Source organism: Enoplosus armatus, chromosome 14 (assembly GCF_043641665.1).
Source record: "Enoplosus armatus isolate fEnoArm2 chromosome 14, fEnoArm2.hap1, whole genome shotgun sequence".
NCBI lineage: Eukaryota > Metazoa > Chordata > Actinopteri > Centrarchiformes > Enoplosidae > Enoplosus > Enoplosus armatus.
The window spans coordinates 2,806,260-2,825,432 of record NC_092193.1 but is presented as its reverse complement, the minus strand read 5'-3'; the positions used below and the strand labels follow the sequence as shown (position 1 = coordinate 2,825,432).

The 19,173-nt window shown below is 43.1% G+C and overlaps 1 pseudogene; it reads left to right on the top strand.

The window, feature by feature from the left end:
- Positions 1–15,009: 15,009 nt before the first annotated feature.
- Positions 15,010–17,220, top strand: LOC139296328 (uncharacterized; annotated as a pseudogene).
- The last annotated feature ends 1,953 nt before the right edge of the window (positions 17,221–19,173 follow it).

Genomic DNA, 19,173 nt, shown 5'->3' with positions numbered 1-19,173 from the left:
ACTCGTTTAGGATGTTTCATCGGGTTTATACCAGATGTGGTTCGATCAGACCGAAATGTTTCCGAAACATCTGAATCTGGATCGTCTTTGGCAGCTGTGATATTAGGGGTAACATAACCTCGATAACAGAACTATTTGCTACTCAAAAACTCTATAATAAAGAGTGTAATCTGAATTTGGTTGTCATATGATTGCAGAGTTGGTAACACGAGGGTTTCAAAATACTGTGCGTTGTCAAAATTGCACAACCTTATTAACAAACGTCAGTATTGGATGATTCTGGAAATTCACGGATTACAACAATGGCAGGAGGCGAATTCTGGGTCTCCTGCATGAAAGTCAGATGTGGTATACACTTCACACACATTTTGGCCTTTATTGGGGAGAGAGACGGGAGGGAGGGTGGACTTAACAGTTATATGGCATGCGTTGTAGCCAGACATTTTCCACATTTGGGAAAAGGTCTCTCAGCTTCACCTAACTAACGCGCATATTGAGATACGATCACAATGCAGATTAATAACGTGTAAATGCAAAGTAGCAAAGTGAATCGGATGTCTTTACTGATCACGTTTGCCTTTTTAGACACTTACACGTTATTTAGGGACACGACTTTTAAAGTTTCCCAGTCGTAACTACAGTTTGAACAATATTTCGGGAACAGTACGAAGCTGATAATCACGCTAACTCCCACATGACGTGAATACAACAACACAAAACTCCCACACACGTCGTACAGTGTACGTCTCATTAGATGTGTTTTGTTTGCTTTGTGAGTCTGACGTTTGAACGGTCAGATGTCAGCCGGCTGTAGTGTATTGTCACTGCTTCTCTTCCCATTGTGTCCCGCTCTTGAATGATGTTCTGCACATGATGGAATATTTATTAATAAAGATGGACTTCTGAATGACAAAAACATTATTATCAATCCATTCAAATGAGCAGAGTGTGTCAGTGGCTCCACCTCCTTCTGTCAGATGTCCTCCAGCCCTTTTAACTGCTCTTTAATTAAGCTGCTTTCACTCATCAGATAACTGCAATCTGTCATTACACACACACACACACACACACACACACACACGTGCGACTGAAGCACAAGTGTAATTTTAATGAAAAACTTAACGTTATTTATTGCTGTGACAGACCTCTTATGACTTTAATGAGAAAATTAAAAATCAGCTGTTAGCTAGAATGCTTAAAATTCAACTGCAGAAAAAGCAAAAGAGGTAGTAGAACCGTTTTTAAGGATTTGTATACACTCAAACTACACATTTGAGAACGTTTCATGACTGGCAGTTAAACACGTTGTTGATCCTTAAAATGAAGCGTGTTCTGTGGGCTTTAATCCCACTCACAGATCATTTGGGTTGCTCTGCTAAACCACAGTGTTTCTGTACGCCCTGTATGACTGTATGTGCTGAAATTCCTCCAGCAGGGAGGAGTGAATTACGTGTATATCTTGTTGAGATGGATGCATTTATTCCTTTTCAACATGTGACTAGAATGCATCTTAAATCTCCTCCCGAGGTGTCTTCAGAAATCAGATTTCAGTCGAAGGTCGTATTTCTACTGTTTACTCCACGATCGTCCCAACAAAAGATAAAATGACAGGATAACTTCCCAGAGTTGTAAAATCCCGTCTCGTAGTATTATCATAATGTTTCGGTATCTGATGCACCTTCCAACACACTCAACTCAGACTTCCTGGGTCGTATTTAAAGTGTAACTTAACCCTAAATCCACTTTTCTGACTTTCTGAAATTACATGTACAGTCACTTTATACACTATCTATTCATCCTGGTCACAGTTAGTTATTTTCAGTTGCTCGTGCCAGAAAAACAATAATAGTCTGAAGTGGAACAGAAGAGCAGGGGAACATCAAGTCAGAAGAACCGAAGAAAGCAGCTCCACTTACAGTTTTTCAGCTCAAACTTTAACAGAAAAAGATGCCACAGTGACACTCAAACTGTTTGACTGACTAACACGCAGCACGCAATAAAAGAAAAACATGATATGGAGGCTCACAGCTTCTTCATTTTTCTTCCTCTTCCTCCTCCTCTCTCATGTCCTTTCTACATATCGGCTGGGTCCTCGGGGCTGCCCGGCCTGGAGGTGGCGAGCTGCGTGTTCAGTCATCTCCGAGAAGACGAGCAGCCTTGATCGAAGCTGACAGAGCGACTTGAGGCGAAGACGCCGCTAATTGGGAGGGGAAAGGCGGGCTGGGCGAGGGGTCCGTGTTAGGGCGACGACCGAGCACTGGGCTTCATGTTGCTGTGTGTGGAAACCAGAGTCCTCCAGAGGGGGGGGGGGCTGAACCTTTACTGCAGTTCCTTTAACAGCCAATAGTACAAACAGGATTGAGAAAGTGGACGGTGTTGAGTCTCGTTCAAGAGGAAGAGAATCCTTGAGGCGTTTCACTGAAGTGTGACAGAAAACTAAAAACTTCTGCATCGACACAATCTCAGCTCTTGTGTCAAACGGGATGTTTGAGAACAACTCAATTCAACTACTGTGACGCTGAGCGCAGCCGTGTACGTGCTTTAAGTTGTCAATTAAAATGTAGGTTTGACATTTAGGATCCTCACTTTTCTCATTTGGAGAGAAAACTACATGCAAACTTTCAAAATAAAGCTGATAATATGTCTCGGTTCCTCCTCCCTGACAAGACGCTGAAAGATTTGTAGACATTTTATTTATTTTAATGTCTCTGTCACAGCAAATTAGAAAATTAGCCTGCAAAAAAGACATGACTCATAACTAGCACGCTCTGAATTTATGTCACAGAGATTTTCAGGACAGCTTCACGATTTCTTTTCCTTCCACTTCATCCCTGAATGTGTGGACTTCGTTCGTGTCTCCACAAAGTAAAGCACCGAGAGGGTAAAGCTTTCATCCAGCAGCTGTGAGGCTGAACTGAGCCCCACGCTGGACCTCCGACACCAGCAGATCAGCAGCATATTTCTGCCTCTTCAGGGTTTGTTTGAGCCGAACATTCATCATTCATAAGCGACAGTACCCAGTAACAAATGAATGGTATGCAGCTTAGCAAAAATCCGTCAGTAATTTGACCACTGCATGCACATCCACTCCCTTCGTTTTGCCCTTTTATTAGAAGAGAATGCTCTTTCACTGGGTGATTTATTTGACACCATCTGAGCAGATTTGTTGGCCTTTTATCATTTTCTTCATCTCATTTTGCTCAAATGCAACGCCACGAGCATGCAGATGGAAAATGCATCACACACCGTATGCCACATTTGCAACATAGTTAGCAAAGTGCCTGCAGCTATTTACAGACGATATGATACGATAATCAGTCTAGCATGCTAACATTTGATGAATCAGCTTGTAAGTAAACAGCTTTTGGCCACTGAAGAGGAACACTGGGAACGCTATACTCAGAAATGAAAGTGCAGATCAGATCAGCCTAGAGGAGGGGTCTTCACAGCCCCAAGGTTTCGTTTGAGGCCTTTGTAAAACCGAACCTGAGGTGCATGAATTGAAAGGGAAGTGGTGAAAAGGCTTCTGCAGTGCAAGTCTACTTCTCCACCACGTTTGGCGAGATGTGCACACGTGTGAGAAGGGGAAGAGTTTGAATCACTGTTCGCTGTGTTCACTGCTGAACGCTGTGATGGATGTAGACAGACGGTGCGGTTCGGGAGAAGTGTGACTAAAATCTGAATTAAGTTTGGAACTGCCAGGACAGATCTGCTGACTGACAGACTGTTCCTGCACCTCATCACATCATGGCTCTCTTTTTGTGAGTCAAAGCAAAATCTCTGACCCAGCGATACCTGCAGATCTGAGCTCTGCCAGACCAGTACTGCAGCCATCTTCAACTTTTGCTTGTTTGCCTTCATGTCTGGTCTTGGCCGACCTGGATTAAGATCTGGTAACAGACTTCACCAGTCAAGAACATTCTTGTTTAACACCTTGGTTGCTTTGTCATGTATAAAAAAAAGAGCTACGACTCCAACAATGTTTGCCCAACGTGGACGTGAACTACGACTGCGCGCTGAGCTTCATGCATAATATCATTCATTCTCATTCACTGTCTTCACTGAACACGTCGCGTTAATTCTCCCGTGGCCACATTTCAAACAGCGTGTTTTTTCAATGAGCAGTTGGTGAACTAGTGAGAAACAGATCAGTAAGCATGAAGCGCCGAACGCCTTCAGCCATGTGGTCGCCCCGTCTGTCGGCGACAAACATCTGCTCGCCAGCGACTTCCGTCCCGGGAACATCATGGTCGCTGATTCACTGAAACTCACTTTGTGAAGAGTCACATCAGGGGCTCGTTCACACTCACGCTGTCCAACTGCAGACGCTGGAAAAGCACAATTTGATTTGTACTCAGCCCGTCCCACAATGCATTGCACCAGCAGCTTTTCCTCATTCATTAAGTATGAACGGCTTCACGTCTATAAACTATGGCCCCATTTACTTTTTTGTCGTTTCAGGTGTTTCATATCTGTCTTAATACACTTTTGTTTGCCACATGCTCACCTGAGCTGCAGACTGGGTCCGACAAGCAGCTACATCGTCCTGAACTGCACCTTCGTCTCAGGAGGATTGGCTCTCACCGACAGGAGAAACGTATTTCTATGTGTGTGTGGGGGGGGGGGGGGGGGTAACAGTGGTAGAGAAATCCCTCGTCCCTCATGGGTTAGGTCGGTGCATCTGCTTTGTTTTTGGCAGCTGTTCTGACACTTTCAGGTCACTGCGGTGAAATTTTCACGTGTTTACATGTTCATGGGTTCAGCCAACAAGCAGATTACAGCTTTTGATGAAGACGAGCTGAGATCAGCGCAGCAGTTTGTTAGTTCAGCATCGTATGCAACACTGAAGGGGAATAAAAGCCCCTCATGAAGCTGTTGAGAGTTCGATTAGTGGGAGAATACAATTGTGTATCTATTATTTCTTTTTCTGCTCATTCGGGCTTTCTCAGGGCTTTAGGGGGCTTAAGGTTATCCCAGCATTCATTGAAGAAAAGGACATATGGTATTATGAAACAGCATTTTGGGAACATCTTTCATGATTTGATGTCTGTCTTTTAGAAAGAGGATATGGAAGCAGGATAAGCCAGGAGGGGCTGGATTGTTAAACCAAATTAAATCAGGGATTCTTTTCATTTTTATGTTTATGTCTCCAAGTACAAGGGTACTTGGGTCTTAGCTGAGGTTGTTGGCTTTCCATCATGCTAGGAGAGTTTTTATTGTTTGGATGGATGGATGTCTTTCAGTGTGGAGAGCTATAACTGGACAGATATGAAATAAAGGTAAAAACTGGGTGCTTCGAAGCCTCCTAACAGCTTTGGGTGTTGTATGGTGGATAGTGGATACCTCTCTGACTTACTGAACTACTGTGGTGGTTCTATCTTTCATCGACTATCTTTGATAAAAGATAGTTGCACACATGTCATAACTCCCAGAAAGCTTTACTGGACGAAAAGGTTTGGATCCTGCCAGGTCTTCATCAGGGAAAGTCTTGGGAAATATAACCCTTTACTGAATCTATTGTCTGACACCTGGCTTTCGTAGAAGTTGGGCCACAAGTACCTTTTCTGCATAAAACGTTGCAACAAGTTCTGCTGTTTACTTGTAAGACCTGAGACCAAAAATGCAAAAAAAAGCAATCAATACATGGAAATACACAAAATGGTGGCAAATCATTGCTAATTTAGCTAACTAGCTAACGGCTCTTTTGTGTCTTACACACAAATAAAACCACAGGATTGTTTCAAATCTCTCGTTTTGGATATCCGATGTTCTTTTCAAAAGCGCCTGTTTTGCTGCTGCGTAGCATCTCAACAATACTGGTAATGTTTTCCCTCGTCAGCCATAAATCAACCACGGGCCCTTCGTTCGTCTTCACTTCTGTTAATTGTGTTGAGACAATAACCTGATTTCTGCCATAAAACAAACAAACGTCCCAGCTTGTTTTTGGATGTGTGGGGACACACAGCTCCGGCAGAAGTCACTCTGAGTCTTTTCCTTTCTTTATTCTTTCTGATGTGTCCTCTACCTGTCACTTGAATGTGGTGAGATTGTGTCTCCGGGAGCTCTGAGGGGACGTGATGGTCTGTGTTTGTCTGTGTAACTGAGGGGGAATGGTTCATAAGACTGACGGCCCTGTGTGGGCAGTCGGCGGCCGGTGGAGGCTTTGCGTCGACGAGGTTCAGGGGTCACCGGCGGAGCGCGTTGTTACGGTAACAACCAGAGGGGTCGAGAGGGTTGAGCTGTCACTCCGCCTCAGCCGAAACAGCCCAGATGCGTGTCTGAGACCGCCAAACCTCAAACTATCGAGCCGCCGTCAATCATCCGACGCTTTACCTCGACACCTCGGAGGAAGTTCAGTATCGATTCAAATGAAAGTCAAATTTATTTCCTGTGCTTTTGAGCTTTGGTTGACCTTTACCCTGTCAACAAATGGGCACGACGTTTTCTTCAAGGATCTCTGTCAGCCTTTCAGCAACATGAACAGAATCTCAAATGATCAAGCTGAGATGTTCAGCTGGCAGAGAAATACATTTACTGTACACACGAGACGTGAAGGATAACACTTTCAGAGCCACTTCCGGGAATGATCATGTTTAATCTCTTACTCAGTGTATCTTCGACGTCACGGAGACTAAAAGCAATATAACTACTTCAGTTTGGCTTGCTGCCACTCTGCTTTATTCTCTTTGAGCATACACAACTCTTTTTTTTATTTTCAGTTTATATTCAAACTTTGTAGGAAAATGAGACACCACAACACCTGCCGCACAAATCAATACTTTCTGTATATGATGAATAGACCAAAGGACGATGTGCAAAAGGTGGAGACTTATCACCGACTCCTTCAGTCTGTTTTGGATCATTGTTTAGGTTTTCTGGCCTGTAAAGTCAAATCTAATCAACCCGGCAGGCAGCTGTTGAGTGGAAAGTTCTGTAAAATGTACACTACCAGCCCAGCACCACACAGCACAGACACGGTCAGCAAGCAGCTTGTGAAGAAAGTCAAACATCTAGCAGCTAAAGAGACTTTTATTTCACTTGTTGGCAGAGCCCAAACCAGAGAGAGAGAGAGAGCGAGAGAGAGCTGCAGTGCTGCAGGAAGGAGTCCTAAAGCCTGGAAGTTAGTCAGTGTTTCTACACCTCTGGTTCCTGTGGTTTAGTTCGTTTATAGACTATCGTTAGCTTTTTACTTCTGGCGGTTCCATTTACGCTTCAAAAATCATAAAAGTGGTGTTCATTAGTGAAGATTATCTTGCTAAACAAAAAACGCTGCAGAGCTTATTTTCTGCAATAATACAAAATACAAAAAATACAAAACCGTCGTAATGATCCTTTAAAATATACGTTTTACAGCTGCACGCACGAAATGAGCCGACGTCTAAAGCGGTAACTGAACATTTTGTTAATTGATTTCAACACAGTTTAACGCCGTCAACTTCACAACCACACAAAGACAGACTAGCATGTTAAATCAAATTAGGTGGATTAAAGAAATTGCCTCAAACTGTTCAATAGAAAATCAGCTATCTGGATTTCACTGCGACATGTGAAATCCATGTTGTAACAGCAGTGAGGGCTGCTGGCTTCTTGTGTCAGTCTGTGTTAGAGTCAAGCTGTCTTCAGATGACACACACACACACACACACACACTTGCAGACTCACACTAGCCTGGCCGACGTCCTCAGGATAACATCACCACTCACTGCCGCTGCCACACATGCAGGAGTCTTTTTTTCTCCGATTATGGACAGTCCCTCAGAGCCTGACAGCAAATTAGTATCTCCTGGCAGGAAGCTCTCAAAAAACTCTGTTCTCTGTGGAAAGACGTGCCCTATGAAGTTCATGAAAGTGCCTTTTGTGGCTTTTTGTTTCACAGCTCACTCGTCACTGGTGCGACTTAGATTCAGCTGAAAAGTAATTTTTTTAATTTTCTTACGTGTATTTTACATGCCGACTAATTCGTTTTAGATTTTTGACTGGTGGCTCCATCAGAATGACAATGGTCCATTTTTTGTTCTAACTTACATATAATACTTGTACTTTTAGGATTTCCTGTGGAGGACAAAGTAATTCATTAATCACATGACTTGAATGCACATAAAAAAAAAGGACAGAACAAACACATCATGAATCAGATAAACTGGTCATGAAATGTTCCCTGTGACCCATTAAAGTTCAACTAGCCTTGTCACCCATTTAAATGAATTACTTCACACAGGAAACGCGCTGTGAGGAAACGGCGACGACGTTAACGCGCACAGCTCGGACTTTGTTGTCAGCAGATAAACGCGACCAGGGATAAAACAACGCCAAGCGACTGGAAATGAGGTTTAGAGGGAAATGGTTTTGCTTCATGCAGACTATTAAATTCCCAGATTAGCTCTATCTGCCTCGCGTTTCATGTTTGGTTTGCTGCTGCGCAGATAAGAGCCTCTGATGGAGCGGCAACGCTCAGAGCAGAGCGCCAAACATGTAACATCTGACCACCTCTGATCTGTGCGCTTTGTAGCCGCAATGCCCAGAGACGGCAACGTTCTTCTCTGAAAGCCTCCCGAAGCTTCACCGTCAGTGTTGGAAGAAGTTTTCAGAGCCTCAACTCCACTCATGCAAAACATTTCTAAGTTAAACTAGACGAGTATTATCAGCAAAATGTGAAAGCTCATTAAATCAGCTTAATTATATCACTACATATACATTACGATGCCAGCATGGATGCAGCATTTTAAAGCAGAATACTTTGTTGTAGCTGGCTGAAGTAATGAGTCAATGCATCATATTTCATAAGAATAATATATGAAGAGTGAAAACTACAATACTCTGAAATGTGGTGGAGTAGAGGTAATGAGTACCTTATAATGTACTGACTCTAATGAAGTAGTGTTAGCGTTAAAGTACCATACAACTTTACTAAAGTACAGACCTACAGCAACATTTCAGGTGGGACATCATAAAGTCCCTGGTTTGAGTTTGAGAAACCGAAACTATGAAAAACTGTGTTCTGTGGATTACCCCCACCCCCCCCCCCCCATCCAGATTTCAATCAAATATTCTGTGTGCGCAGAACAAAACAAAAACAGCTGCATCTGCAAGGTTTCAGGGAAACAACTGATGCAGCGTTTCACATTAAAATAATCTCTTTCCTGGAATTTACTTTTAGTTTATCTTTTTTTAACGGTGCCCAATAAATCAGACATTGTAACCTGGATTAAGGTAACTATTTCAACATAATGCGATTGGGAATGTTGGAGGCTTGTATCCTTATACGATCACTGTATTAGGTGGAGGTTTATTTGACTTCTTTTGCTCTTTAGTCAGGCAGTGCTTTATATGAACATTAATCTGATTTGAGTTTATTTTCAGTGTTTGATGGTGGTGACCTGCTGCTATGTTAAGCTCTCACTTAATTGAGTTTCCTAATTATTGCGTTGTTTTATCCTGGATCGGTAAAGTTCGACGATGAGTCTCACACACTGTCGCAGCCGGTGAATTCAAAGGGTGGAAGACCCAAATGCAGACAACCGGGCAGAGTGAGGGTCCGAGGGAAACAGGGACAGAGCAGGGAAAAGGGTGCAGGCCGGTACAGGTTCCAGGTAACTCGAACACAAAGGCACGACAAAACAACATTAAAACTTCAACATCTGGCAGGTTATATACTGCAGGGTGGACGAGGCAAAGTGGAAACAGGTGATGCTTTTCTGTGGTGTTTTGCCTGTAATTTGATTTTCTTGGTTTTTCCGCCTCCATATAATCTGTGAGTGCAATCTCTCCAAATATCTGAAATTGGGACAATCCAACGAAAACATACATCTCTATTTAATATGTCCCAGTAAGCACATTTGTCTTGCTGCTCATGAATTAAACAAAAGACTGGAAGGAAAGGAAGATAAAAATAGTTTAAGTAGGCACTTAAACTGGGAGGGGGGGGGGGGGGGGGGCGTAGGTAATCCTCTGGTTCAGTTCATCCAAGTCTGGGACAGTCTGTTTGTAAACACTTTGTCTGGATCTCAACTTTTCAGGGTGGAGAAGCAATAAGGAATTCATTTTGGCTTCAGAGTGTAAATTTAACACAAATCTGAAAAGCAGAGAAAGAGCTTCACTCAGCGCTCCACTACTTCTCCCAGTCCGTCCCCATTCTCCATCCACCCACCAGACGCCCTCGGACTGTCCCTCCTCTGCCCCGCTGTAACCCCTTTCCCTTCAGTCCCAGTCACATGACCTCCCCGCCCACTTCCTCACCTGCTTCCCACTTCCCCTGATCTTTTGTTTTGCATTACTGCGAACCGTCCCTGATGTGCTTTTAATCAAACGTATTGATCCGTGTTGGTTCATATTCACATTGTCTTTCAGGACAGCGCTGAATGCGCTCTCTCTCATTCACTCCTGTACTTTATTATTTGCTTCTGCACAGCTGAATAATTGATCACAGCAGAGAACATGAGACAGACCACCCCATGGTTTCACTTTCATAGGATGGCTGTGTGAGGAAGCCAGCGGTCTCCTAAAAGGGGGGGGGGGGGGGGGGGGGTTGTGGTAGTCAAGATAATTGCAAAGTAGACTTTTCTTTCATTTGTCAGCTCTCTGGGCTCAGTTGGGACCTGATTAACCACCCAGATCCAAATTTAAAGAAACTCTACTCTCCCTGGGGCTCCTTGCTTCCTGTGAATATTTAAAAAGAAGACAGACAGTACATGTTGTCTTGTCTTTGGTAAAAAAAAATAATAAAAAAAACCGTTGTCATATTCACAAAACAACTTTTTAAATGAAGGAAAGCGTGTGCTTGCAGTTTATAAAAGCGTGACGCGGCTGCACAGAAGATAAAAAAGCCGAAAAGGAAAGAGTGAGACGTGCAGTTCAAGTGAAGGCCGACGACCTCCACAAACGGACTGATTACAACGAGCTGAAAAGTCGTTTCAGCAAATGCCCCAAAACAACATACTGTATGTTCACATTCAAGCGACAGCGCCCTCTCACGGCTGCAGAAGTTATGACCCTGCAGGTGTTCTGCCCCGGCCTTACGAAAGTCTGAACAAACTTTTAAATGAGGCCTTGTAGATCTAATACGTGCTTGTTTCTCGCCTCAAGTGTGTTCATTGTTATAGATTAACTACCCAACAGCATATAAAGACGTTAAAACAAGCTACAACATTAAAGTGTACACATTAAGTAAGTGATAGTGCCTCAACAGTGAGCTTAAAAGAACAAGAGGAGCGATGGGGAGTGTATGCATTCTGCGTTCCAGGTTGGTGCCCGTGAGCAATTCTTGATCTTCTGCATCCTGTCGTAAATAATGAAGATGTTCCCCTTGCTATAGGGGTCTAAACAGAGAGTACTATGTTCTATGGAGGGGGGGGGGGGGGGGGGGGGTAATGCTTGTTCATTGTATGTCCCCAGTGTGTAAAGCCTGACTCCACCATGGTTATCTGACAGTCATTGTATCCACACTGAGAGACCTGTGTACATGTTCACCACCATATTCTGGGAACTGGACACTGATTAACGGGACCAGTAGCTCAGTGCTTTGTGTCGTCTGCTGATGAGCTGATTAAAGGGCCGTGCTGTGACGCCGCGAAGCCAAACTGCTGGACCTCCTGTGGGAATATTTGGCGCCCAGCCGTGTGTCACATTAGCTTACTCCCGGATCGAAGTGGAGAAGTCCTTCTGCTGCTCTCTCCATCGCCGAGTCTGACAACAAGCAGGCGTCTTGCCCAACGTCTCCGACCAGGCTTCGCTGTGTTTTGCTTCAGAGCAAATCCTCACGTCAGAAACAGAAACAGCACTTACCGAGTTGGTAAAGACACTTTCTGTTTCTGTGAACGTCTATAAAATACAGACTGCTGAAGCGTGCAACTACAACTGCTGTTCACACAGTAATGAAGCCTTCTTTTGTTTCATGGGGAAACATGATAACAGGAAAATCTATGACCTGAATTGACTGAGGAGCTGTGAGGAGGTGTCAGCTGTGCAGGCAGGATCCCAAATACAAATGTCTTCCTCAAATACTTCCTCGGTGTCACAGGTGAAGCTGTTGATATGCTAATCCACAGCACAAACACTGACCTCCTTCCATTAGCCTCTGCTGTGCAATTATTTGTAAAGACGCCTGAAGGCAACATATGTTTACATTCACCCGACAAGGACCTGTAGTGGCCGTGAAGTGTGACTGTTGTCTGTCAGGAGCAAATGCAGAAGTAGAGTGATGTTGTTATACAGTCTCAAAGGCTTCCTTACTTTAGTGAAGTAGTTATTTTAATGCAAACTACACTAACCAAGTTGTTTTTGTGCCTAAACCTTAAAGGGGAAGAGGTTTTGTAGCAGAGGCAGGCTGCCTCGCCTGAAATACCTCCACTAACGTCAGAAAATCTGATTGAATTTGTTGAGCTTTAAGGCAGAAATGGCGTTTGTCACAATCTGGTAAGAATTGTCAGGATCAGTCAGCCTCCAAAGTGGGCAACCCTGGTCATAAATTAGCTAAATTAGTTAACAATCCACTGCCTCAATCGAGAGTTTGTTTCGGTGGTGATATTTTCTTAACTTTGTGCCATGGATCTGTAAAAATCGTACCTGAAACCATGAGGCGTAAAATAAAAGTCACCCTCTGCAGCAAGTTTGAACCTGACTTTATTGAGTCTGGCAGGTGTTCATTTGAGTCCTCAGTGATTTAATTGGGCAGCTCCTCAGTGTGAATGTGTGTAACAGCGTGAATGTGAAGCAGATGGGTGCTGAGAAATAGCACGCAGGCTGCTGTAAATATGGATAAACAAAGTAAAGCCCGAGACTAGTGCCTGAATTTGAAATCATTGCCGCTGCTTTCCATCCACACACACTCATTATACACCTGCACACCTCAGGGTTCATCACTGCTGTGGGGTCAAAGCCACACAACTGCACACAGTGTTGTTCTTTTTCTTGCTGGAATTAAATTTGTGCATGTTGGCCTGAGTGATTGTCATAATCCTTGGGCATTTGAAAATGATTAACATGCCTTTTTATATTTCCGTAGATGGATATTGCAGCAAAAGAGAAAAACACCCTTTATGCAGATGCTTGTTTTCATTTTTTTCAAGTTCTGCATCTTTCCTGTTAATGATCATATGCAAATTATAACAGCTGGGATCTAAAACCCTGCCGGGCTCCTGTGGATCACATGCTAAACACATGTTAATTCCTAAACTCGTCGTGTGAATGAAAGATGGTATTTTTAAAGATGCATTAATCAATATTTTTATGTTATTAATATGTTAGCCGGGGCATGTCCAGGGAGCGGCCTGGCTGCATGGACTCCTGAAATCTGATTGGCCACCCAGATGCCACCCCATTATCCTAAGCTATGATTGGCTATCTGCCTGGTCAGAGGCGGGACCTTAGTTTGAATCAACTGTTTGACGAGTATTTTTGAATGTGTGTTGTTTTCTTTTTGAGGACTTAAAGAATAAAGTGTGGAAGCTTTACATGATGACATGTGTATGGAGCCGCTCATGTCGTGTCGTGATCTCTGAAATAAAAATGTTAAATTAACGCTGTTAACGTACTTCATGCCACCCCTGCATCTAAAAAGTCTGGACTTGCCACTGTCAGACCCAGGTTTTTGAAAATAAGCAGTCTTCTCAGTCCTGTAAAAATCCCTCATGAACTGGAACCTGACTGAGGACTAGACGGGATTCTGGGAAGGAAGCTGACTTACTTGAGGTTGGACTTTTCGCAGATGACGCAGGCAAAGATGATGTTTCTGCCTACAATGTTCAGGACCTGAAACAGTTCAAATTGGTGTTATTCTGCGTCTTCCAGCTGTGAGGCAGACACAAGTCCCAGCTGTTATTGTAGCTCAAAAGAAAATATTTATATTTTATACGTTTGAGAGCAAAAATCATTTTGATCAAAAGCAACAAGCAGTCAGGATTAAATGCAAATGCAGAGCGGATTAAAACATGGACATAAACATAGCTCGTCAGTCACCATTTGTTGCTTTTAAGGTTGAACATTTCATCACCGTAGCTACTATTAGCTATTCAGTGAATGATTGTTTTGCTGAGAAACTTTCCAACACACTTCCTGGCAGAGATAAATGTATCTCCTCTGCTGTGTTTTAACCAAACCGCAAAGATGTTAGTAACCTGTTTTTCTTACAGTCCATCAAAAGACCCACTTGTTTAAATGTAAGATGAAACTGATAATCAAATGTATTTCGCAGCAACCCTGCAAATAACCCAAATTAACCCAGGAAGCAGCGGGAATAGATTTGTTTATGACTTCCTCTGTTGAAGCAAATATCAAAGGAAATGCAGAGATATTTGCATGCGTTGTATGTTGACCAGAGAGAGCACCATGCTGTCTGTCTGTAATATACTGACAGATGCAAATATAAGGTGACGTTGCTTAAGATTAGCGTATTTCCATATAGTGCAGCAGTCGGGTACAGCTGTAGCTGGGGGAGGACGTCATCAGAAAAAGGCCAACGAGGTGAGTAAAGTTGAACTTGAATTGTCATTTGTTTCACTGTTTGATATGAGTCCTCGCAGTCGTTCTCTTTCTCTTAGATGTACAGTAACAAGTAGATCTGGATTTATTTGTCCATCTACGTAGAACGTTTAACTCGTCCCTCGTCAGCTGATGTTGCTGCATTTTCTCCTCCACGGTGAAGATGCTGTGGAGTCTGGTGTTCGTCTCTCTGATCGGTAAGCAGCTCACCATGTGCACATGCATGTCAGTGATCGATGCGCAGAGCGAGACGTAGGGCAGATCCACAACAACGTGAATCATGGGTAAAATAATAAAACAGTTCCTTGTGTTTTACTGTAAAAGTAGAAGACGGGATGTTGAAGGATGAGTGTTCTGTACTCACTGCCGTAAGCAGTAATATCGTAGTAACTTTGACCGAATGGGAGCAGGAATTCTTATATAACCCTCTGGTGTTTCACATTTCACAGGAAATGCACTCTTAGGTGGTGATGATGATGATGATGATGATGACGCAGGTAGGACTAAATGCATTTCTTTACACTCATCAGTTTAATGTCTCTCAAGTCATGTCAATAAAAGTATTGCAGTATTACTATGCTAAATATTTCCAAGTGAATTCTTCAGATTGTTTCTTTGTTTGTTTGTTTGTTTGTTTTCATCTGCAGCTCACTGCAACACACAAATCCTCACACTGAACATGGCAACATCCCAGTCATCAGACTACACAGCTGACAGTGTCACGTACTCTTCTGGAAGAGCGATTGATGGGCATGAGGAACAGTGTGCTCACACTTTGCTCCTGCAGAACTCCTGGTGGAGACTTGACCTGCAGGGCGTCTACAACATTTCTTGTATCAGACTCTACAACGTTAAACATCACAATATTATGATGGACGGTGCCCAGATCTACATTGGGAACTCTCGTGAGAACAACGGCACGGCCAACAGCATAACGAGTGGAATAACTTCACATGTAAGACAGACATTTCGGGACGCTACATCTCTGTGTTCCTACCGACAAATGACCATTTGATTCTGTGTGAAGTGAAGATCTACGGCACCGTAAAAGGTACAAGAAATGTTCCCATCCACCGAGTGAGTTGCTGGTTCAGGGCAGAGCGCACATACAGGAGCTGATTGATAGCCAGAGATGAGATTTACTGAAATGTCTCCTGTACAGTTAAATGTGGACAAAAAGGCAAATGAATACAAGAGACAAGACAACATATTTTAGTGGATCACAGATTTACATTTCACAACTATTCACCCCTAAACTGACACGCTGTATGTAGGCTAATTGTTCAAGCTAATCAACAAGCGATGGCCACGGGGCTCAAGGTTTAATGCACGATGAATTGTATTCTGGTGTGTGTGTGTGTGTGTGTGTGTGTGTATTCACCCCGTTTTCACAAGAGTCATGTGATTCTACAAGGAAACTGACAGGCCAAATGACATCACAAGAGGACGTGAGGACACATGTCGCACCTTTCTGTTTTACATCCTGGAACTTAAGAAAGACTCGGTGCGTCGTCTTTATCATGAGGATGATGCCATTATCAGAGCAAAGTGTTTGGTTTTTAGACCCCCTGGTAGATGATTACACAGTTTTAAAATCCTTGTTGTGTGTTCGCTCTAAACCTGTTCACTTATTTAGTTTCAATTCACCCTGAAGTTTTGTCTTTCTCTAGATTCACCCTTTGTGTTGATCAATGAGAATAAGACGTGGGAAGACGCCCTGTACTACTGCAGGAACAAACACAGGGACCTGGCTTCCATCGTCGACAGTGACACCCAGGCCTGGGCCGAGTTGGAGGCCAGGAAGGCCAACACTTCCTTTGTGTGGCTGGGCCTTCGCTACACCTGCACCATGCAGTTCTGGCTCTGGGTCGACGATCAACGCGTAGAATTCAATCGCTCGGCTCCAGACAATAAAAGAGAAAGGTGTGACGTGAGCGGTGCCATGGAGACACGAGAGGAACATCTCTGGTTCAGCAAGTCTGGCCGCGAGACGTTTAATTTCCTCTGCGCGAGGTAAGATAAACCAGTGTTTCGTTTGTGACAAGCTCTCTAACAATATGTGTGGCAGGTGACGGGTTCAGGCCCGGTGCTGCAGCTCTCCGGGTCAAAGTGATGGACTGAAGCAGAGAGCATTTCCACTCCCACCTGAAGCGTAAACGTGGCTGACGACAAAACAGACAACATTACTTGCTTCTTTTAGTGACCGCAACAGCTAATTTAAGACGTTTTACTTTGTATTTCAGGACATGCATGCACGCGACTTTTGTAAAATGTATCAATGTGTCCGTCATTTGTAATCCCCGATACTGTGATATAATGATTATATGATGTCCTTGCTGTTGTAAGACTTTTGCTTCCACTGTTTTAATCATTAACCATTGATGTGAGAACATTAGAAAAAAGTGTTTTATTCTCTTCCTTGGCATTTCAATGGGCTTTCCAGGTTTTGTTGATTCACTCTGATATGTAAAATCATACTAATTCAGAAATGCATTGCCATTCACATTAAATACGTTGTTTTGTGTACCTTTGCTGATATACAACACTTTCATTTGCAGCCTTCAATATGTATTTTTGAATGCCATGGACTGTATATGGTATTTCCTCTGAATGCATCGCAGATATATGGAAGTACTGCTTATATTCATGTATGGGTAAACCTTTTTTCAGGGGTGTGTATGTAGCCACTCTTGGAGGTACAATTTGTCTTTGAGGACTTGAAGAATAAAGTATAGAAGCTTGAAATGAATGTGTGGTACCACTCTGTTCTCTTTATCATTTAAATTGTACTGTAATGCTAGTAATTAGGTAAATTAGTGCTATTCTGGCGCATGCCACTTGGAATGCAACCATGAAGATTTAATGGAGATGAATCAAAGTGAAATTAACTTCATGTAGTTGAGGCTTGTGGATTTTACCAGTGAATGTTTCTGTGATTTGCAGGTGAAAAGACGTCCAGCCGTCTATTCAAGCATTTTGTTGAAAACTAGTGTTAAGGGTTTTAGATTATGAACTTAATTTCAGAGGTATTTCAAAAGGCATATTTTCAACATATAACGATATACGATCCTCAGGTCATACTTCTCGACAAAAGCTTTATTGGTGTCACTGCAGTTATGATCATCCCCACCTCACGTGCAGCAAGGCTCTTTGGTCGCTTGTTTGTCTGTAAATAAGTTGACTTGACTTTTAGCTTCGGCAGTCTAAACACAGCTTTTCCCCGTTCTTTCCTGTGTCTTTAGACAGACTTGGATGCCCTTTACGGTTTAATAAGATTCTACATGTGCAGTGTAGCTGCATTTAGATATAATGGAGATGAACGGCTGGATTAAAGGTGTCCACGCTCCTCCATTTTCCCTTTTTTCCTCTGTCACCTGGTTTATCTGATAAAGTCAGAAGGAGATAAAAGCCATAAAACGAATGGTGAGAAATGAGCTGATAACTGCCTGTCAGTCTAGATTGAACATGGTTCACATTGTGGCCTGAATTAAAGTAAAATAAAGTGGGGAAAAAGTGAACTGAAAAGAAGAGATGAGATGGAAAATAACTTTCTCAATGCAGTTCTCCCGTGGAGTATTTCTGTCAGTGATTGAAATGCATCTGTTGGAGTTTTAAAGCAGCTGTGAAGTTGTGGAAAACTTGGCTAAACTGAGGCTATGAGAGACACATTTCAACAGCTCAGGCTGGCTCTGCACACAGCTGCTTCATTAACAGCGGCACGTCTGATGTAAATATGGGAAACAAAGGCTGTTTAGATCGAGTCTGTCTGATACAACAAAGCGTCAGCGCCTGCAGCTGCTATTAAAAGGAAATCTAATCCATCAGTGGGCTTTTGGAAAGCAGCTCAGAGTGGATGAGAGACGCACAGTAGGTGAAGAAGAGTCTGCTTCGTTTTAATGAAACAAAGCCTGCGAGCTTTCGGTTCAGGCAGAGGACTCCAGAGGTGCGTTCAACATCACCATCTGGTTGTTGCTCCTGCACACAGAGTCTTGCAGAACAAGTCAAAGCCATGGGAGACCAGCCGTAACTTTCTCCTCCAGTCTTATCAACACTCGCTCACACTTCAGACTAAAAGCTTATTTAGCTGAGAGCTGCTACAGCGGATGACTGACAAAGGACAGTCTTTTTTGTCTAATTATTTATACTTAAACCTGCAATAACTGATTACTGGTGTCTGTGTGGCCTGTCCTCTGTCCTGGCCAGACCCTAACTGTCCTCCTGGATCCGTCCTCTTCATTTATGTTTTACAATCTACATTTTGTCATCAAAATTATACATAGTATGATTTTCTTCCTCATTCGAGTCGAGGGTCTAAGGACAGGGGGTGTTGTCTGCTGTCCAGAAGCCCCTTGGGGGAAATTGTGATTTGTGATATTGGGCTATATAAATGAATTGACTTGAATTATTTACACATTCAGCAGTTAAAGAACAACATTATCTTTCATTAGGAGTCCTGTTTGTGTCACCTGATGACTCTCTTTTAGCTCTGTTATTGGTCTCTACCAACTCCTGAGGGAAATATCTGTCTCTTTAGCTGCTAAATGCTCCACTATGTTCACCAACTCGTCTCTAACTGCGTCTGTCTGCTGTTTAGTGCCGAGCAGGTCGTGTGCAGTGGGTTTTTAGAGCTTTTTGTATGAAAACAGCTGCCTGCTGCTGCAGAAAACGACACTATGAGAGCGGTGAGAGTGAACCAAG